We start from the raw sequence: 22,830 nt of genomic DNA on the forward strand, positions 1-22,830 counted from the left end.
CCCTAGTGGCACAGTATTGACGAAATATTACACCAATGCCACTACATCTGTTTAGCGGCTAAATGATGACCATTACATCAAATAAGGTAATTAACAGGAGAGTAAAGATTTATAAATTTTTATTAGAACATTGGAATGCTGGGGGCTCCATTGAAAACAATGGAGTGCTGCGGGCTTTTACTGGCCGGTAAAAGCCCGTAGCGCCAACATTCCAAGGTTCGCTTTGTTCACAGCAACAGCTGTGAACAAAGCCTCACGGAGCCCGAGGGGATTTTAATCCCCTCGGGCTCCGTGAACATTTTTTTTTTTAATAGAACATTCTGCCCTGTGTGGCAGAATGTTCTAATAGCCTTAGAACCCGCCGTAGCGGGCTCTACCGGCTATTAAAGTCCCTCTCCCTTGTTAAATGCCCTCGCCTTCGGCTCGGGCATTTAACGCGGGGAGCGGGCCTTTAATAGCCAGTAGAGCCCGCTACTGCGGGTTCTAAGGCTATAATATATTGAAAACCCCACGAGAAACCTATGAATTTAATAAAAATTGCATAAATAAAGAGTTTGAATTAGGTATAACAAATTGTAAAATAATTTAAATTAAATCTGAGTAATGGAGAGGAATAGTAAAAAGGTTGGGTTAATGATAATTACTGTAATACTACAACCTTAAGAAATATTAATAAGGAGTTAGGAATGGACTTACTGTTAAAATCAAATGACGTAGTAATTTAATTAAAATGAATGTGAACATGTAATTCATTTGAAATAATTAAGGATAAAAGAAGAGTTAGAATTAGAGATAACATTAAATTGAGTTTATATATGTAAATTAGTTTTAATAGAAATTTATTTAGGGTAGTATGTGGTTAGTGATGGAAATAAAATAAAATAAAACGATTTAAGGGCTAGGGTTCTATTTGAGTTATGTTAATGATGAAATGAATAATAAACTATTTCAAGCCATATTTGTCATGGGAATGGTGGAGAACTAGTCAATTGAGACTAAGACACACAGGAAGTTGGTCACGCAAATATCTGTATAGCACTGGAGTAACATTAGCCCCTGTAACCCCTGTGGTGTGGGGGGACCCCCGACCTCTTGAGGGCCTACCTCAACAAAATGTGTTGGGCCAGTATGGGGTGAGCCCTCTATGTACTTTAAATGGGGGCCCCTTTAAGTTTTGTGATGCCACTACTGTACAGATAGATGTACAAGTACATTTCCTGGAAGAACGTAAGTAGCGGAAGGACTCAAATTCCTCACCTCGCAAAGTCTGTTTGTGTTTGTTTTGCAGCACTCACGTTTCCTGTTGACTTTAGTGACTGCAAATAGAAAGCCTATACCAGGGTGACCAGCCTATGTCCTGCAGGACGTGATCCATGCCAGAGTTTTAGAATTACTACTAGCTACTTAGAACACCTATGATCTACAGAATAATTTTAGCTCAACAACCTGGTTTACATAAAATAAATGTCCCCATTGTGCTTCGTACACTCCTGAAGTTTATCACTGTCTAGGAATATCATACTTCTAGCTCTTCGTTCTTTCTTCATATCTGTACCTTGAAACTTGCAGACAGATGTATGAGCCCAAGTTTAACCAATCGGCTCTGAGTATAAACAACACCAGGGCGAGGCATGCGCAAGGTAGACAGAAAATGTTGTTTGATAGGCAGATGACCACTTTTGTAAATTGAGAGAAACGTATACCACAGCTCAACTGGATTTCCCATGTGTTTAATGGTCTAGTGCCAGCACTTTCAGGCAGGGTTGTTATATCTTTAATTGCACAGTGCTAATGTTGAAGGACTGAAATAACATAGATGAGTGGATGGCATGCACACAGGGGAGAAATGTCTGAAGCATGTGCTGCTCTGCAAGACTTTAGGCTGTTGCAGTGTGAATCCGGCACCTTCAACGACATCTCTACATGGATGACACTGTGCAGGCCATGCAGGGATTTCAGTGGCATTAACATGTCAAGAAACCTCTATAGTCCCAGAGGGTTGTGGCAGGTACTTCCACAGACCTGCAGCTCCTTTGGAGGTACCAGTTCTTATTAGAAATAGCTTGATGATGTAATACATCTTCTGGGTAGATCTGTGTTTACAGTGGAGGGCTCAGGTGCCAATTCAGGTTATATAGCGTGATGAGTTAACTATCCCACTGTTGCAGTGATCTGCATGTAATCAGCAGCTCATTTGCTTGAATAACAACTTTGCAACTTTTCTTTACTCTTCTTAGTACAGCTCCAGTATATTTAATACATTGATATTCATTGTACAGCCTGTATGCTTGGAATGATACTAGTCCTTTGCATGTACTACAAGTAAAGTCTGATGATTGCTCTGTTCAATAGAATGGGTTTTTTGATCAGGGGTAAGAGTAGAGAGAATGAATGGTGTTGGATAGTTCAGAGGAAGCTGACTCCTATCTTAGGCTTATCTTAGTAAACTGAAAGCCGTGGGTATGGTGGCTGCTTCGTAGTGTTCAACAGTAGTGACAGCCATTAAGAAGACCAGCCTGAAAGTGGTTCAGACTCTACTTATGGGATGTAGGCAGAACAGTTCTCTTGGTTCCTTTGGGTGCTCCTAACTGACTGATATAATTTTATCTAAAATGTAAGTAGGTTTTCATTCTAGGAGGCCCTTGGTTAAAAAAAGAGTTTGAAGTTGAATCTGCATACTCATAGGGAGTTTGCAAAGTGTGCACTTTGTAATAGTTGCAAGCAAGGCTGGATTAACCATTAAGCAACATAGGCATGTGCATAGGGCATCAAGGGAGGGGGGGCACCACAGAAAATTCCCATTGCCAGATTTACCATGGCCTATATGGTGCAAAATTGCAAATGGTGCGGCTGAACCAGGTTCCACAGAAAGGGGCTCCCACAGATAAATTAAAAATTAGTAATAATAGAGGGTAATGATATACATTAATCTTGGGAATACAACAAAATTAGAATGCGGTAACTGCCGCACCCTGTGAACTTAAAAACATGTGCAGATCTCTACGGATCATTACCTGACCGCCTGTGCACTTCACAAGATGAATTTGAAAGATATGAAACAGCTACAAAGGAAATGCTACCAGATGTTGATTACAAGGCAGCTCAAACTCACAAATGTATCAGAAAGAAGCTACCCAATGACAGAGATGCCACACCAGAAGTATATCTGAATGCCAGAGATACATTTTATATCACCACCTTTCACACAATTTATGACAAATTTGAAACTGAGATGAGTAGAAGAGGAGAGATATTCAAAGAAATAACAGAGAGATTTTATTTTCTAAGTGGTGTGCCACATAATATCACTTCATCATCTACTGAAATTGAAAGGTATTCTTAGTGTTGTCAAAAGCTGATTGATGTTTACCCAGAGGACTTGAACACTAATTTCTCAGCTGAGCTTCAGCACTTTCACTCATATGTGTGTCAGAGGTTCAGTGCAACAAAAAATGCAAAAACAAAATTAAGTCATTCTGAACTTTATAAAGTAATTGTACAAGACAATATTGAATGTGCCTTTCAAATGTAGACATTTTCTTTTGTATATTCTTAACATTAATGGTCACAAATTGCTCAGCCGAGTGTTCATTTTCTCAGTTGAAGTATATTAAAAGACCCAATCAATCAATCAATCAATCTGGAATTTGTAAAGCTCACTACTCACCCGTGAGAGTCTCAAGGCGCTGAGGAGAGGAGGAGGGAGAAGGGGGGAGGGGGTGCTGCTACTGCTCGAACAGCCTGGTCTTGAGAAGTTTCCTGATGGTAAGGAGGTCTTTGGTCTGGCGCAGGTGGGTGGGAAGAGTGTTCCACATTTTGGCAGTGAAGTGCGAGAATGATCTACCGCCAGTTGTAGTTCTGCGGACGCGTGGGACAGTTGCCAGGGCGAGGTTGGTGGAGCGGAGATGCCAGGTCGGGTTGTAGAAGGAGAGCCGTCTGTTGACGTATTCTAGTCCAGTGTTGTGCAGTGCTTTGTGAGCTTGGGTGAGGAGTTTGAAGGTGATTCTCTTGTTGACTGAGAGCCAGTGCAGGTTTCTCAGGTGGTCTGTGATGTGGCAGTGGCGGGGGATGTCCAGGATGAGGCGTGCATAGGCGTTCTGGATGCGTTGCAGCCTCTTCTGGAGTTTGGCCGTGGTTCCTGCATAGAGGGCATTGCCGTAGTCCAGTTTGCTGCTTACAAGGGCTTGGGTGAATGTTATTCTGGTTTCGGTGGATATCCATTTGCAGATCTTTCCGAGCATGTGGAGGGTTTTGAAGCAGAAGGAGGAGATGGAGTTGACTTGCTGGGTCATGGATAATGAGGAGTACAAGATGAATCCTAGGTTGCATGCGTGGTTGGTGGGAGTCGGAGCGGCTACGAGAGTGGCAGGCCACCAAGAGTCATCCCCTGCAGAGGGGGTGGAGCCAAAGATGAGGACTTTTATCATGTCGGAATTGAGTTTGAGGCAGCTGCTTGTCATCCATTCGGCGATGGCCTTCATTCCTTTGTGGAGGTTGGTCTTGGCGGAGTCCTTGGTGAGGGAGAGGATCAGCTGGGTGTCATCGGCGTATGAGATGATGTTGTGGGATCAGGCGATGTTAGCGAACGAGGTCATGTAGACATTGAAGAGGATCGGGCTGAGGGACGAACCCTGGGGTACGTGCAGATGATTTTGGTGGCCTCCGAGTGGAATGGGGGAGGCGGACTCTCTGGGTTCTGCCAGTGAGAAAGGAGGTGACCCAGTCCAGGGCTCTGTCGCAGATTCCTGCATTGCTGAGGCGTGAGCGTAGGGTGTGGTGGCAGATGGTGTTGAGCGCGTCCGAGAGGTCCAGGAGGATAAGGGCCGCGGTTTCGCCATTGTCCAGTATGGTTCTGATGTTGTCGGTGGCGGCAATGAGGGTGGTTTTGGTACTGTGGTTGCTGGGTAATCCGGATTGGAAAGGGTCCAGGGTGCAGTTCTCCTCGAGGAAGCTGGTTAGTTGTTTGTTGACAGCCTTCTCAATGACTTTTGCCAGCAGCTGGATGATAGGCCGGAATAAAACAACTATGCAACAAGACAGGCTGGATGCCTTATCTCTACTAAGAATAAAAGCAGATGTGTTATGTAAGGTTAGTTTTGAGGATCTGAGCAAAGACTTTGCAATTAGAAAAAGTAGGAGAAAACTTTTCAAATATAAATAAAGTGGAAGCATATAAAAATAAACATTATTTTTCATCTTACTGTAAGTTTTGTTCCATTTAAAAAAATAAAATGTTATTTTCCGGTTTATTATTGTTTATATTTTGAATTAGATATATATGGGGACACCAACATCTTTTAAGTGCTTAGGGCCTCTAAAGGTCTTAATCAGGCCCTGGTTGCATGGTGTGATCACCATATTTTCTGTGGTCTAGAAACAGCATGTTGCAGTAAACTAATTTTGAGGGAATTTTCTGTTTGGTGATGTTAGACCTGACATGCCTTAGGGTGGTCACCCCTAACTTTTTGCCGGCCTCCCTCCACTTTTTGGACCCTGTTTTGCTGGCTTTTAGACTCTGCGCACTTTACCACTGCTAACCAGTGCTAAAGTGCATATGCTCTCTTCCTCTTTAAACATGGTAACTTTGGATCATACCTGATTGGACTATTTAATCTACTTATAAGTCCCTAGTAATGTGCACTACATGTGCCTAGGGCCTGTAGATTAAATGCTACTAGTGGACCTGCAGCACTGGTTGTGCCACCCACTTAAGTAGCCCCCTTAACCTTGTCTCAGGCTTGCCATTGCAAGGCCTGTGTGTGCAGTTTCACTGCCACCTCGACTTGGCATTTAAAAGTACTTGCCAATCCTAGAACTCCCCTTTTTCTACATATAAGTCACCCTTAATGTGTGCCCTAGGTAACCCCTAGAGCCGGGTGCTGTGTAGGTAAAAGGCAGGACATGTACCTGTGTAATTATATGTCCTGGTAGTGTAAAACTCCTAAATTCGTTTTTACACTACTGTGAGGCCTGCTCCCTTCATAGGCTAACATTGGGGCTGCCCTCCTACACTGTTGAAGTGGCAGCTGCTGATCTGAAAGGAGCAGGAAGGTCATATTTAGTATGGCCAGAATGGTAATACAAAATCCTGCTGACTGGTGAAGTCGGATTTAATATTACTATTCTAGAAATGCCACTTTTAGAAAGTGAGCATTTCTTTGCACTTAAATCTTTCTGTGCCTTACAATCCACGTCTGGCTGGGCTTGGTTGACAGCTCCTTGTGCATTCACTCAGGCACACCCCAAACACAGGGTACTCAGCCTCACTTGCATACATCTGCATTTTGAATGGGCTGGGAGGGAGGAGGGCCTGCTCTCACACAAAGGACTGCCACACCCCCTACTGGGACCCTGGCAGACAGGATTGAACTGAAAGGGGACCTGGTGCACTTCTTAGCCACTCTTTAAAGTCTCCCCCACTTCAAAGGCACATTTGGGTATAAAACAGGGCCTCTGCCCTACCTCATCAGACACTTGCTGGAGAAGAAACCTGAACCAGAAACTACATCCTGCCAAGAAGAACTGCCTGGCTGCTCAAAGGACTCACCTGTCTGCTTTCTACAAAGGACTGCTGCCTTGCTGTTGGCCTGCTGCCTTGCTGAACTCTTGTCTGGCTGTGAAAGTGCTCTCCAAGGGCTTGGATAGAGCTTGCCTCCTGTTCCCTGAAGTCTCAGGACCAAAAAGACTTCCCTCTTTCACTTGGACGCTCCGTGAGCCGAAAATTTCGACACACAGCTTGTTCCGCGGCGAGAAAAACGCCGCACACCGATGCTGATCGATGCGACGCTCTTGGGACGACCGAACATCCGACGCACGGCTTCGCAAGGACAACGCCGCCCGACCTCTAGAGGAGAAATCGACGCAACGCCTGCCGTGAGATCGTAATTTCGACGCGCAGCCCCGCAGAACGACACGCAGCCGGAAAACAAGCAGGAAAATCCACGCACAGACCCGGGACATCTGGTAATCCCCGCGATCCACGAAAAGAGACTGTCCGCGCGCCGGAAAACGACGCACGACTTCCCCGCGTAGAAAATAACGACGCAAGTCCATGTGTGCTGGGGAGAAATCGACGCACACACCCTTTTTCCACGCACCTCTTCTTTTGTGGCCCTCTGAGGAGATTTTTCCACTCTAAACCAGGTACTTGTGCTTGAAAGAGACTTTGTTTATATTCTAAAGACTTAAGACACTTTTTATCACTTTTCAGTGATATCTCTACAATTTACCATTGCAAACTTTATTCTTTTTGACCTACAATTATCCTGCTAAATATTATATATTTTTCTAAACACTGTGTGGTGTATTTTTGTGGTGCTATATGGTGGTATTGCATGATTTATTGCACAAATACTTTACACATTGCCTTCTAAGTTAAGCCTGACTGCTCGTGCCAAGCTACCAGAGGGTGGGCACAGGATAATCTTGGATTGTGTGTGACTTACCCTGACTAGAGTGAGGGCTTTTGCTTGGACAGGGGGTAACCTGACTGCCAACCAAAAACCCAATTTCTAACATTGGTGATCAGCGGTGAGGATAGGACTTGCATTTGTGCAGTGACATACAGTAGCTAAGTATTTCACTACCTACCCACAGTTGAAGGTCAACTTGGCTTTTTATCTCTTTTTGCAAATCCGTTTTTTTTTTCCTGACAATTTTCAAAAACTAAATCCTCACTCAACATGTCTCTGACTGGGTCTCAGACAGGGGACTTTGACCTAGTCCAGTTGGATACATATACGGTCAAACAACTAAGAGGATTCTGCAGGGCATTGAGGGTACCCACCCAAGGGGCCTCCAGAAAGGAGGACTTTCAAGTGGAGCTGAGGGCCTGGGCAGAAGCCCATTTAGAGGATGATGAGGAAGAGGAGCCAGAAAATGGCACCTCAGGGGAATTTTCACTATCTATGGATGGTGTTACCACTGCAATTGTGCCCCCTTCCAGACCAGGGAGCAGTGTCTCTATGCAAAGCCTGACCACAGAGGAAAGGAGAGAGGAAAGGGAGTTCCAATTGCAAATGGCAAAACTGAAAATTGAGGCTCAACAGGAGGAGAGAAGGGCAGAGAGAGAAGCCAAACAAGCTGAGGCTGAAAGAGCAGCCAAACAGATTGAAGCTGAAAGAACAGCCAAACAGATTCAAGCAGAAGCTGAAAGGGCAGCCAAACAAGTGGAAGCTGAAAGAGCAGCCAAACAGGTGGAAGCTGAAAGAGCTTTGGCTGAAAAGAAACTATTGTTGGCTCATGAACTGAGTCTCAAGGAGCTGGAGATCAAGGCGAGACAGTCTGAATCCAGCAATAATGGTGGCAGCATACAGACAGGACCTGCTGGAGAAAAGAAGGTTCGTATACCCAAAAATGTGGTGCCCAGTTTTGTGGTGGGAGATGACATAGATAAATGGTTAGCTGCTTATGAAGTTGCACTAAGGGCTCATGAGGTTCCTGAAGGGCAATGGGGGGTAGCTATGTGGGGTTATGTGCCGCCATTGGGGAGGGACACACTTCTCACATTGGATCAACCTGATCAAAACACATACCCACTTCAGAAAGCCACTTTACTTGCCAAGTTTGGGCTGACCCCTGAGGGATACCGTCAGAGGTTCAGGGACAGCACCAAAAAAACACACAAACATGGGTAGATTTCTTTGACTTTTCCAGTAAGGCACTGAATGGATGGGTGCGGGGCAACAAAGTAAATGACTATAAAGGGTTATATGACTTGATTCTGAGAGAGCATATGCTTAATACTACTTTTACAGAGTTGCGCCAGCACTTGGTAGATAGTAAGCTGACTGATCCCAGGAAGCTTGCTGAGGAGGCGGACCTCTGGGTTAGCACCAGAGTGTCCAAAAAGGTACCTGGGGGGGACTCCCACAAAGGTGGTCAGGGTTCCCAACAGAAGAAAGAGGGGGGAGATAAACTTACAGGTAAGGAACTCTCAAAAGGCCCCCAAAAGAATTCCCAGGGAGGGGGTGGCAACCATTCCTTCTCTAGATTTGGGTAGAAGCCAGGGACATTTGATAAGTCAGGAAAATCCAACCCCAAATGTATGGAGTGTTACCAGTATGGTCACTATAAAGGCGACCCCCAGTGCTCCAAAAGGACACCGTCTACTACCGGACAGACACCTGGGCTAACTAGTGTAGCGCTTGGAGGGGAGATGGACCCAGATAGCTTTGGGGAGCAAGTAGAGATTTCCCTAGTGTCCCTGGGAGAAAGAGAAATGGTGCCCAAAGCCCACATGCCCCGAAATACTTCCAAGTACAGGCAGTGGGTCACCATTAATGGGCAGAAGGTGGAGGCTCTGCGTGACACAGGAGCCAGTATGACTACTATCAAGAGTCAGCTGGTGTCCACAGAGCAGATAGTCCCTAATACATTCCACCAGGTCATAGTCGCTGACAATCGTGAGAGTCACCTACCGGTGGCTCTGGTTCCCTTTGAGTGGGGGGGGGTCTCTGGTACTCTGAAAGTAGCTGTGAGTCCTGCCATGCCTGTAGATTGTCTGTTAGGCAATGATCTTGAGCACACTGCTTGGAAAGAAGTAGAGCTCAGATCTCACCTGGAGATGTTAGGGTTACCTGAGTGGGTCTGCATGACCACCAGGTCCATGGCTGCCCGGGAAGGGAGTCAAGGGCGTCTGGAGCCTGGAAAAAGGGCCCAGACCGCCGCCCAAGAGGGGGGCCAGGGGCGCGGGAAACCCGCCTCCAATGTTCCCACGGTGGTAGATGAGGTCCCTGAGGAAGAGGAGGCCCCCGAGCCAACCGGGGAGGACGTAGCTGCCCTGGGTAACCTACCTGAACTTGCTGGCTGGCAAGTAGAGGGGGGGCCAACCAGGGAAGCATTCTGCAAGGCGCAGAGAGAATGCCCCACCCTTGAGGGTCTGAGGAAGCAGGCCACAGACCACGCAGCAGGTGACGCCTCTGGCGCTCACCATATTTACTGGGAGAATGATCTCCTTTACAGTGAGCGTAGAATTCCAGGTCCTGGGCCACACCGTGTGCTGGTGTTCCCCCTGTGTTACCGGAAATTCCTACTAGGCCTGGCTCACGACATTCCCCTGGCAGGACACCTGGGCCAAGACAAGACCTTTGACAGGCTTAACACCCACTTTCATTGGCCCAGAATGAGGAAAGCCTCAGATAACTTCTGCAGAGCTTGCCCCACCTGCCAGGCTAGTGGGATGGCAGGGAAACGGCTTAAAGCTCCCCTGATCCCACTCCTAGTCATTGGCACCCCCTTTGAAAGGGTGGGCATCGACATTGTTGGTCTCTTGGACCCCAAAACTGCCCTGGGCAACAGGTTTATCCTGGTTTTGGTGTACCATGCCACCCGCTATCCAGAGGCAATCCCTCTGAGAACAGTGACTGCAAAGGTGGTGACCAGAGCCCTGGGATTCCCTAAGGAGGTCGTGTCTGACAGGGGCACAAACTTCATGTCTACATACATGAAAACCCTGTGGGATGAGTGTGGGGTGACCTACCGGTTTACCACCTCTTATCATCCTCAAACCAATGGGCTGGTTGAGAGATTCAACCAGACCCTGAAAGGCATGATTGGTGGCCTGACTGAGGCCATGAGGCGTAAGTGGGACGTCCTCTTACCCTGCCTGTTGTTTGCTTATAGAGAGGTGCCCCAGAAAGGGGTGGGGTTCAGCCCCTTTGAACTTCTCTATGGTCACCCTGTCAGGGGACCCCTAAGCATCGTTAAGGAGGGCTGGGAGAGAGCTCCCCAAGCCCCTCCCCAGGATGTGGTCAGCTACATGCTTGCCCTCCGCAAACAAACCCAACGCTTCTGGAAGGAGGCCCAGAGTAACCTCGAGGCCAGTCAAGAGGTGATGAAGGAGTGGTACGACCAAAAGGCCACTCTAGTTGAGTTCTCAGCTGGAGACAAAGTTTGGGTGATGGAGCCAGTAGAGCCCAGGGCTCTCCAGGACCGCTGGACTGGCCCCTTTGAGATCAAGGAGCGTAAAGGGGAGGCCACTTACCTAGTGGACCTCAAGACCCCTAGGCAACCCCTAAGGGTCCTCCATCACAACCGGCTCAAACCTCACTTTGAGAGGTCTGAGGTCAGTATGCTCCTAGTCACCGATGAGGGCATGGAAGAGGAGAGTGAACCTCTCCCCGACCTCCTCGCTGTCAAAGAAGGGGATGGGTCAGTAGGTGGTGTCATTCTCTCTGACTCCCTGACTCCAACACAGAGAGGGGACTGCTATGAGCTGTTAGAGCAGTTCTCCCCCCTGTTCTCCCTTACACCTGGACTAACCCACCTCTGTGTGCATGACATTGACACAGGTGACAGTGCTCCTGTAAAGAACAAAATTTACAGGTTGTCAGATAAGGTGAAGGCCAGCATCAAGGAGGAGGTCTCCAAGATGTTGACTTTGGGGGTTATTGAGAAATCCAGTAGTCCCTGGGCCAGCCCTGTGGTATTGGTTCCCAAGGCTACCGCCCCAGGTGCGAAACCAGAACTCCGGTTCTGTGTGGACTACCGGGGTCTCAATTCAGTCACCCGGACTGATGTTCACCCCATCCCCCGAGCTGATGAGCTCATTGACAGGCTAGGCGCTGCCAAGTTCCTGTGTACGTTCGATCTTACTTCCGGGTACTGGCAGATCGGCCTGACTGAGGGGGCTAAAGAAAGATCTGCTTTTTCCACCCCTGATGGCCATTACCAATTCCGGGTGATTCCATTTGGGCTGAAAAATGCCCCCGCTACCTTCCAACGGTTGGTTAACGGGGTCCTAGCTGGTAAAGATGCCTTCTGTGCAGCTTACCTAGACGACATAGCTGTCTACAGTTCCAGCTGGGAGGAACACCTGCTCCACCTCAAGGAGGTGCTTCAGGCCCTGCAACAGGCAGGCCTGACTATCAAGGCTAGTAAGTGCCAGATTGGGCAGGGTTCCGTGGTGTACTTGGGACACCTCGTAGGTGGTGGAAGGGTGCAGCCGCTCCAGGCCAAGATTGAAACTATCAAGGCCTGGCAACCACCTAGAACACAGACTGAGGTGAGAGCCTTTTTGGGCCTCACTAGATACTACCGCAGGTTCGTCAAGGGCTATGGTACCATTGTGTCCCCCTTGACTGAACTCACTTCCAAGAAACAACCTAGGTTGGTGAATTGGACAGAGGCCTGTCAGAAAGCCTTTGATTCTCTGAAGGAAGCCATGTGCACGGCCCCCGTGCTCAAGGCCCCTGACTTCTCCCAGGAATTTATTGTTCAGACAGACGCTTCAGAGCATGGCATCGGGGCTGTTCTAGCACAGCTGAATGAGGAGGGCTCAGACCTACCAGTAGTCTTTATTAGCAGAAGATTATTACCACAGGAACAAAGGTGGAGTGCTATTGAAAGAGAAGCATTTGCTGTGGTCTGGGCACTGAAGAAGCTAAGACCCTACCTGTTTGGGACTCACTTCCGGGTTCAGACAGACCACAGGCCCCTCAGATGGCTCATGCAGATGAGGGGTGAGAATCCAAAACTCTTGAGATGGTCCATTTTCCTACAGGGGATTGACTTTACGGTGGAGCATCGCCCAGGGGTTGACCACACCAATGCTGATGGTCTCTCCAGATACTTCCGCCTTAGCGATGAGAGCTCCTAGGAGGTCGGGTAGCTCTCCCCACTTTCAGCTGGGGGGGACACATGTTAGACCTGACATGCCTTAGGGTGGTCACCCCTAACTTTGTGCCTGCCTCCCTCCACTTTTTGGACCCTGTTTTGCTGGCTTTTAGACTCTGCGCACTTTACCACTGCTAAACAGTGCTAAAGTGCATATGCTCTCTTCCTCTTTAAACATGGTAACTTTGGATCATACCTGATTGGACTATTTCATCTACTTATAAGTCCCTAGTAATGTGCACTACATGTGCCTAGGGCCTGTAGATTAAATGCTACTAGTGGACCTGCAGCACTGGTTGTGCCACCCACTTAAGTAGCCCCCTTAACCTTGTCTCAGGCTTGCCATTGCAAGGCCTGTGTGTGCAGTTACACTGCCACCACGACTTGGCATTTAAAGGTACTTGCCAAGCCTAGAACTCCCCTTTTTCTACATATAAGTCACCCTTAATGTGTGCCCTAGGTAACCCCTAGAGCTGGGTGCTGTGTAGGTAAAAGACAGGACATGTACCTGTGTAATTATATGTCCTGGTAGTGTAAAACTCCTAAATTCGTTTTTACACTACTGTGAGGCCTGCTCCCTTCATAGGCTAACATTGGGGCTGCCCTCCTACACTGTTGAAGTGGCAGCTGCTGATCTGAAAGGAGCAGGAAGGTCATATTTAGTATGGCCAGAATGGTAATACAAAATCCTGCTGACTGGTGAAGTCGGATTTAATATTACTATTCTAGAAATGCCACTTTTAGAAAGTGAGCATTTCTTTGCACTTAAATCTTTCTGTGCCTTACAATCCACGTCTGGCTGGGCTTGGTTGACAGCTCCTTGTGCATTCACTCAGACACACCCCAAACACAGGGTACTCAGCCTCACTTGCATACATCTGCATTTTGAATGGGTCTTCCTGGGCTGGGAGGGTGGAGGGCCTGCTCTCACACAAAGGACTGCCACACCCCCTCCTGGGACCCTGGCAGACAGGATTAAACTGAAAGGGGACCTGGTGCAATTCTTAGCCACTCTTTGAAGTCTCCCCCACTTCAAAGGCACATTTGGGTATAAAACAGGGCCTCTGCCCTACCTCATCAGACACTTGCTGGAGAAGAAACCTGAACCAGAAACTACACCCTGCCAAGAAGAACTGCCTGGCTGCTCAAAGGACTCACCTGTCTGCTGTCTATAAAGGACTGCTCCCTTTCTGTTGGCCTGCTGCCTTGCTGAACTCTTGTCTGGCTGTGAAAGTGCTCTCCAAAGGCTTGGATAGAGCTTGCCTCATGTTCCCTGAAGTCTCAGGACCAAAAAGACTTCCCTCTTTCACTTGGACGCTCCGCGCGCCGAAAATTTCGACGCACAGCTTGTTCCGCGGCGAGAAAAACGCCGCACACCGACGCTGATCGACGCGACGCTCTTGGGATGACCGAAAATCCGACGCACGGCTTCGCAAGGACAACGCCGCCCGACCTCTAGAGGAGAAATCGACGTGACGCCTGCCGTGAGATCGTAATTTCGACGCGCAGCCCCGCAGAACGACGCGCAGCCGGAAAACAAGCAGGAAAATCCACGCACAGACCCGGGACATCTGGTAATCCCCCGATCCACGAAAAGAGACTGTCCGTGCGCCGGAAAACGACGCACGACTTCCCCGCGTGGAAAATAATGACGCAAGTCCGTGTGTGCTGGGGAGAAATCGACGCACACACCCTTTTTCCACGCACCTCTTCTTTTGTGGCCCTCTGAGGAGATTTTTCCACTCTAAACCAGGTACTTGTGCTTGAAAGAGACTTTGTTTATATTCTAAAGACTTAAGACACTTTTTATCACTTTTCAGTGATATCTCTACAATTTACCATTGCAAACTGTATTCTTTTTGACCTACAATTATCCTGATAAATATTATATATTTTTCTAAACACTGTGTGGTGTATTTTTGTGGTGCTATATGGTGGTATTGTATGATTTATTGCACAAATACTTTACACATTGCCTTCTAAGTTAAGCCTGACTGCTCGTGCCAAGCTACCAGAGGGTGGGCACAGGATAATCTTGGATTGTGTGTGACTTACCCTGACTAGAGTGAGGGCTTTTGCTTGGACAGGGGGTAACCTGACTGCCAACCAAAAACCCCATTTCTAACAGGTGACTATTACCGAATGGCTTAACATGAAGTAGTAAACCTCTAATCGGCTACACATTTCGACAATCACTTTAGCAAAAATGATGTGCTTCATGTCATGTACTTATAACAATGATTTCTTCTGTATTCCTTTCTTTGCAACTGAATCTCTGACACGTATCTCTGATTCTCATGACTAGATGTGTCTTGATTTTTTATCTTTAAATATTGTTACAACGTCATTTAACATGTATTGGATTCACAAACTTAGTATAAAATGTGCCTGTTGCCACTGTGAGGACACAAAATGTTTGTATTGAGCGCCAAATAGACATTTTTTAAATATGAAATATTTTTTTTTTTCAATTGTGTTAGCATGAAAATATTCCTTATGACACCCTCCTTATGGTGTTGGATTTTTGGTACAGAGAATGTAGAACTTTTTTCATTATTTATTATCAGTCCATACTATAGAAGATGCATTAATTTCTTATAATACTTGGGGGCCTTCAACAGATTTACAAAAACCTGCCTCTATTTTTCCTAATACAATCCGGTTAGTTATCACTAGTCACCTATGTTAAGGAAAAGATATACTTAGTGGGTCATTATGACTTCAGCAGATGGTATACACCATCTGCCGAAGTCTTGATGGGCAGGTTGCCGCCAGTGCAGCCACCTCCCTGCAGGCCCCATTACAAGTTTCCCACTGGGTCAGCGGTAAATGGCCTACAGCATTGTCTCTGGCTCGTAATCGAGCCAGCAGCAATGCTGTAGTGCATAGGGTGCAGCAGCACCCATCGCAAAGTTCACTGTATTCAAAGCAACGGGGCTGGCAAAGGGGGGGTCTGCACTGTCCATGCCAAGTGCATGGGCAGTGCAGAAGCCCTCCCGGGACACACTGCATCCCATCTCCGGTAGCCTTTACATGGAGGTGTTACCACCATGTAAAGACTGGCAGAGAGAGGGGTCCTACTCCTTAGGGTGGCGCTGCTTGAAGCCCTGCCCTGGTGAATTAGGGCCACCAGACCTTCCTGTGGAGGAAAACTGGCAGTGCTGGCAGTCCGATCACGGCACATCCTCTGCAGTTATAATGTGGCGGTCAGACCACCTCCAAAGCAGTTGGAACACTGCTTTGGTGGCGGTCAGACTGCCACTGCGACCCTGATGGTCAATAGATGGGCCCTTACTCTCCTGTAATAATTTATTACTGTTGAGATGCCACAATGCCTGCTGCCATTGCTGGCAGGCAGAGTGAAAGGGTCACCAAGCAAAACTGCAGCTGCAGTTGAAGCAACAAAATAAATAACTTGTTTTCTAGCTTTAAGTTACAATAAGTGTTCACAAGAAACTACTAGCTGAATACTCATGTGTTTATTTTCACACTGCAGATTGCACATTCATTCTACAAATTAGTGACAATACTATCTCTTTTGTATAAAAAATCAAGAGACCAAAAATATAGTTTTTTTTCAGAAAGGCAAGGTGAGTTACCATGTATTGTAATGAATGCACTTGAGAAGGATATTGGAAGCTACCTCATGGAATGTCTTGGTACCTTGCAATATCCTTATAATGTACCACAGAGGTTACTTACTTAAATGTTTAAATATTTTGCATGTCGGCAATGAAATATGTGCATTGAAGATTGATATAGTTTGCAATTTTACAATCAATTCAAAATGATCTTTAGAAAATCACAGATTTTATTTTGCAGAATATATTTGTGGACAGAACTCATAAATGTTGCTCAAATGTGGTTTTACCTTAAAGAAATAAAAGACAAAAAGTATTTGGCAAAAAGGAACAGTTGGTTTAATTAAACCCAGTGGCCAGGAGAGCAGCACATATTTGGGGTCTGATGATTGTCTCAGTGTACATGGGTTCTGAGCTCCATTATATACACTTCTTGAACCATCATAATACATTTTTATGCATTCTTTGGTGAAAGGAATCCCGGTCTAGACACAGAGTCATAAATCTAACAATCTGACAATCTGATAACATGCACAGGTGGGTCTCGACTTTGCATGGTCAAATGTGGGCCAGTAGGTAACATGTACAGATGTGCGGCATAAGGAGCATGTGAGCACTGCGTGTTGTGTGTGTGGTGTGTTCTGATTGGGCGTATTTTCCTAACTTCATGTGGCATCTAACTTTTATGGTGTTTTGGGAATGCTTACCCCTCCGGCCAAATGTGTTTTATTGGCAGCCAATTTTCTGAGATCATTGGGGTGTCACTGCCTATCTGAGGGATCGATCAGGGTTTTTCCTGCTTGCGCATTTGTCTGTGAGCTACGTGTCATCCACCTGTGATCTGTCAATCAGTTGCTTGAGGCCTAGGTCATAGGGCTTGCCTGACCATGTATTTCTGACTCGAGGTTGATGAGGGGGTCACCTTGGGTGAATTCGACAACAGCGATGCAAGTTCGTGGGAATGTGTACATATATCATAGCATACATTGTTTTTATCAATATTAACATTCCCATTAATTTTCAACTATATTATCTACCCCATACTTCATGATAGCCACCTTGAGGATTGGCGTGTTTCTGTTGTGTCTATTACTATTTCCCTAGTTGCTTTCATTCTATTGAATTTAAGGACTGCTTTTTACAGCAGGAACCCCCTACTTGTAGGAAACAACACAATAACAGCTCAGGTATGTGGATAAGCAGCAATGACATGCACAGTCTGGTCACCCCCTGGAGGAGCCAGGAAATCCAGTTAAATAACCAGTCTTTCTCAGGGGCACCTCCCTCCTTTGTGTTCGCTTGTAGACGATGCAGTGCTTGGATGGCAAAAGTTAGTGTCGTTACTGGGGATAAATGTACAACAGGATGCTCCGATCTTAGCACACGCCCCACCCTCCATTAAGGTCATCAAGTCCAACACATACCAGTGTTGCATCACATGGGGTGGATGGGTTATAATTCTCCCTTGATAGCATTTAGAAAGAGTGCAGGATTGTTGATCATTTTCAGCATCTCCCACCTTATTTGCAACTAGCGCATGTTTGCTTTTGTCGTAGGGTAATGGAGGGTATGGACCCTCCCACGTTTACTTAAGCGTCAGTGAATAGTCTAAATTTTTCTAGAATGTCATTGTATTGAGCCTAGCCAAAATAATCAGCAGTTCTTTTTCCTCAAGCCTGATGCAGCAGAGTTGTTTTCTTCTGTAGCAGGTGTTGGAACAACTTGGTCAGGTCTTCTCCAGGGATGACCAGGGTTGGGGTTTGTATGGTCATGAGGGAGCAGATGCCCCACCATCCAGGGATGAATTGAGCGTAAACAAATTCTCAACACTGCCTGAAGAAGTCCATCAGCATGAAGGTGCCTGGGTGAATGTCTTATACGTGCAGTATTACTTTACAAATCTCATTCAAGCCAAGTGGGTTCATCCCTTTGCCTCTGAAATGCAAGGAATACAGTGTACGTTTCCGTACAATTAGGGGTTGCCCCTTCCCTTCTAACCAAGTGTACTTATCTTTTTCAGCATCCCAGATTTCCTGGCAGGGGGTATCTATGCTGGTATTCAATCCCTCCTTATCAGACTCATTTCCCTGTACCATTGAGATTGATGGTCCTACACAGGAAATACATGTCTGTGGTCCATTTTTTATGAAAATAGACTGCCCCAGACACATTAAGTGCCGCTCTAGGACCACAGTTGGAGACGGGAGGGGATGTGTTTGAGCACTGGTGCGGTGGTTTTACTACCTCCAAGAACCTCTTTTCTGGAAAGTCCCAGGGCCAAACAGTGTCCTCCCCTACTGTGCCTCACCTACGCATCCTGTCTAGCTCGGCCTGAATATTGCGAGGCTCAGTGTAAAGGTATAGTGCAGTAGGATTGGTCTCATATTGAGGGACGTTTAGTACCACCCTATGGGGTTCCACTTTACTAGATTGTAACCTAGCCCTAATCCTACAGAGGTACAGATGGATGAGACATTTTGCTTTCTTGGGGATAAATAAACCCTATCTGCACCTATAGCATGTAGTATCAGTGAGCAAACATAGCACAGTCTGACTGATGTCTGGGTGTCCAAAGTGGTCATGTGCTGATACCATGTGTTGTGTAAGAGTGCGCTCTGTAGTGCATGTGGAATACTAACATTAGGTTCAGTGTAATTGTAAGTGATGTGGAAAAGGCCCTTATGCACACGCTGTAGAAATTTCGAGGTAGTCTCCATGTGGCTAGGCAGATTTCTTATGGATGGATGTGGCCACACAGACAGCAAACAGAGGGTATACAATGGTACAAAAATATATAACTTTTTGAACTTTACAGGTCTCATGATGGCTTCCTGGGGAAACATTTGCGGTCTTCTGGTGATTGTGGGTTTCTTTGCTCCGGCAATGTGCTTCAGTACCAGGGGTGTCTTTGCTTTCGGAAAAAAAGTTTGTGGAAGAATGTCAGTAAAAAACAGCCCACAACAGTCCATGGTCTTTGTCTTGAAACATGTGGGTCTTGTTGAGTATCTGGAAGTTGCTGCTGAAGAGGTGGCTGGCTACTGTATAGGTGTTGCACTTTGGGTTGGTCGCAGTACTGCTGCAAAAGAGCTGTTGTAGATTAGCTTTAGAAAAACATACATCATTATTTAGTCACAGCAGATTCCTGTGCCTTTCTTTTTTACGTAAATTTCGTACACTTATTTTGAAGGTGGTTCCAGTTGGGGCAACTATTTTTAGGGAGCCGTGAGTGTTTTAGTTATGGATCACCTACGTTTTATTTTTCAGGCCATTTGATTATCTCCTCTCGCCTTGACAGAGGAAAGTGTTTCTATGGGGTGATCTTCATGGGATTATGCCTTTTTCCTATCTATTTTCCCTAACATATGTGTGTGTGTGTGTGTGTGTGTGTGTGTGTGTGTGCGCGTTATCGATGAGGATGAAACCTTTTGACCTACACATCTGTAAAACGATGTGAAAGGAAGATGTGTGTCACAGTTTAGGTGTTGCTGATGATTGCAACATACTCCAAGGGAATGTGTATGCCCCTCTAGTCGGTGCATGTGGCTTGCAATGCGTTTCTCCCTACTGGAGTCAGGTTAACTTTGTTTTGGGTTACTGTTTGTGGGTCATTGCCCCCCCGCACCCAGTTCTTCATGTAATACAGTTTTTATTGCAGCATACTGGAAGGAGTCAGAGAGGTGCTCTGCAGCCCCGTGTGATTGTGACGCAGTAATAACTGGGATCGGGCCTATTGTCTCCTTGACGGTTTATAGGAGGCCTTATGTGATCTGATCAACAGGCCGGACGCATCGGTGAGCATACCTGTGCACCTTGCATCGGGCTGTGATTGTCACTTACAGAATCCATTTCCCTCTTAGCACACCTCTGTCCCTTGGATCCAGGATCTTTTGGGCCTGCCACCCCATTTGGGACCAGGGACTTCTACCCAGCGACCCACTACTCTCGCTGTTTTGGAGGGACATGGTCCGACGAGCAGTCTTTGGACATTTGGAAGCCTTTTTGGAAAGAGGAGGAGGCAGAGCATTTGCTTACGATATGATTTAGGTGCACAGCCAGGACTTATTGTGATTTTCCCAATACGATTAATGAACTGGGGTGGCTGATTGTTTTGGTGAATTTCCCTACTAACGTGGTGCCATGTTGTTGCCTCATAGTCTGTAGGAATTTGTGTGTGGAATTCAGAATTTTATGGGCACATTAAACCTGGTTCCTGAGACCGGAATACTGTCTCGTTTTGGAACCAAAAGGGGGCCTCATATTAGCTGGAAGCCTATTGTTGAAGAACGGGGTCCTTTGGTTGGAGCCCGTCTTAGTTGTACTGGGATGAGGGGACCTGGGTGCTTGCTTTTATGGGCTAAGTGGGAGGGCAACCTTCCCTCTTGTCAGACTGTCTTGTCTGTCTCCCTGGGGCATGGCCAGCTAACCCCACCCTGGGGGACCATCAGTGGAGTTGGGCCTAGTCCCCTGCACGCACTCAAATGGCGGACCCTAGCACTAATTCCTGATCAACATAACATACAACAGCCCTGAGTTATTCCTGAATGCAAGTGAAGGCGTGAGTTTTCTCCTAATGTTGTCACTAGTCTTTGTTTTTAAATTTATTTTTTAAGTGGGTATAATGTGAATGTATACTCATTGGGGGATTCGGGCTAACTGCCTATTTGGATTTAGCAATTTTAGAAACGCATTCCCCTCCCAGACAATCACCCCTTTCTGCTGTGGTTGTGGCCCCGGTCGTTGGGCTGTATTCCCTGTTTGATGTTGCTGTTGCTGTTGCCATGTGTTTGGCCAACCATCTAGTCCCTGCTGTAGTGGTGGGAAGGCTGCCTGATTTCCCTGCACTGAATGTAGGATGCATTTGGATTGAAATGGGCTTAGTTTTGTGGATGGGGATTTGTGGGGGTGGCCTAGGCTTATCACTCTTTGCTCATTATATGCTTTTAGGCAGCATTGGTCGGCCATGTGGCCCATTCAGTGTCAATAGTAGCACTCTCCGAAGTCTGGCTGCTGCCAGGTTCCCTGACCTCTGCTGTTAGGACTGGGTGGAAACGCTGTGGGGTTCTGGGGCAGAGCCCCCTTCTAAACTGGTGCAATTTGAATGCATGTGAGCAACGCGGCTCCCTCAAGGGTAGTCTTTACTAATATATGTTGGACCGGCTTAGTAGTGTCTCTTTGGGCTTGTGCCTCTTTCTCACTGTCCTTTTCCTGCTTCTTCCTGTAATAGTTTATAACGTGAGCCTGAATTTCCCGCCAAGGTTTGGTGTCTAATCCTACTATTCTGTCCAGTCCACTCTGTATTTCGGTGGCAAGCCCATTTTTGAGGATGTTGTAAAAGATTGCAATCTGGGGGCCTGAGTCAGTCCATGGCTGTCCTGTCTGTTGTTCCCATTGTTCCCTCATTCTGTCTAGAAAGTCAATTATGGTCTCCTCTGGGTTCATGCTCTCTGCCGTCAATCCTCCTATGTCTGGTCAGTCAGGCAAAATTTTCCTCAGGGCCGTCCTTATCTGGTGTCTAAATGAACTGAATGTGGCCCCATCATGCTCGGTGTTAGTCAGTGATACTGCCGGCATGCGGACTCAGGAAAACACTGTGTTAGTCTGCTGTCTGATGAGGCTGCTGAGCAGACTCTTGACATTGCCTATCGCAATGGAGATCCATTTTCCTGCCCCATCTATCAAGGGGGGCAGTTTGGTCCTGACACCTTCTTTCTCCATCTGCATCCATGGAATATAAATGATCTGGGCCCTTCTGCAGTAATGGGCATTTTTTAGCTTAGAGCAGATGATCTTTTCCTCAACTCAAATGGGACTAAGGATCAGATGTAGCCTCTTACACACTGACAGCAGCTTCAGGATGGACTGCCCTGCGGATTAAGCAGAATGTTCAATCAATTGTGGTGTCTGCTCACCTCTATTGTTGCACATATGGGAATCTGTACAGACAGGGTCCTCTTCTCTCAGCTGCAGTCGGATTCGAAAAACCAATCCCTCTTATGTGGCACTCCAAATTGTTGCTCGAATGTGGATTTACTTTAAAGAAATGAAAGACAAGTGGCATTTGGCAAAAACGCTGTGGCTGGCTCAATGTATATGGGTTCTGAACACCATTATATACACTTCTTGAAGCATCATAAAATAATTCTATGCATTCTTTGGTGAAAGGAATCTGTGTCTGGACAGGGAGTCATAAGTCTGACTATCTGATAAAGCGCCCAGGTGGATCTCAACCTTGAGAGTTCAAAATGCGGACCAGTGGTTAACATGTCCAGATGTTGAGCATGGGAAACACATGATCACTGCGTGTTTTGTTCTGACTGGCTGAGTGTTTCTAACCTTATGTGGCATCTAACTTTTATGGTGTTTTGGGAATGTGCACCCCTCTGGCCAAATGTGTTTTATTGCAGGACAATCTCCTGAGACTATTGTAGTGTCACTGGATATCTGAGGGATCGATCAGGGTTTTTCCTGTTCGTGCATTTATCTATGGGCTACATGTCACCCCACCTGTGATCTGTCAATAAGTTGCTTCAGCCCTAGGTCGCAGGGCTTGCCTGATTACGTATTTCTGACTCGGACTTGATGAGGCGGTCACATCGGATGGATACGAAAACAGCGATGGGAGTTTTCGATCGTT

At 46.6% G+C, this 22,830-nt stretch overlaps 1 protein-coding gene across 2 annotated transcripts in view; it reads left to right on the forward strand.

Annotated features, from left to right (window-relative positions):
• The window catches only part of NELL2 (neural EGFL like 2), a 1,100,394-nt gene that overhangs the window by 233,537 nt on the left and 844,027 nt on the right, over nt 1–22,830 (forward strand). The gene's annotated exons all lie outside the window — the stretch shown is intronic.

This window comes from Pleurodeles waltl, chromosome 4_1, assembly GCF_031143425.1.
Source record: "Pleurodeles waltl isolate 20211129_DDA chromosome 4_1, aPleWal1.hap1.20221129, whole genome shotgun sequence".
NCBI classification, from domain to species: domain Eukaryota; kingdom Metazoa; phylum Chordata; class Amphibia; order Caudata; family Salamandridae; genus Pleurodeles; species Pleurodeles waltl.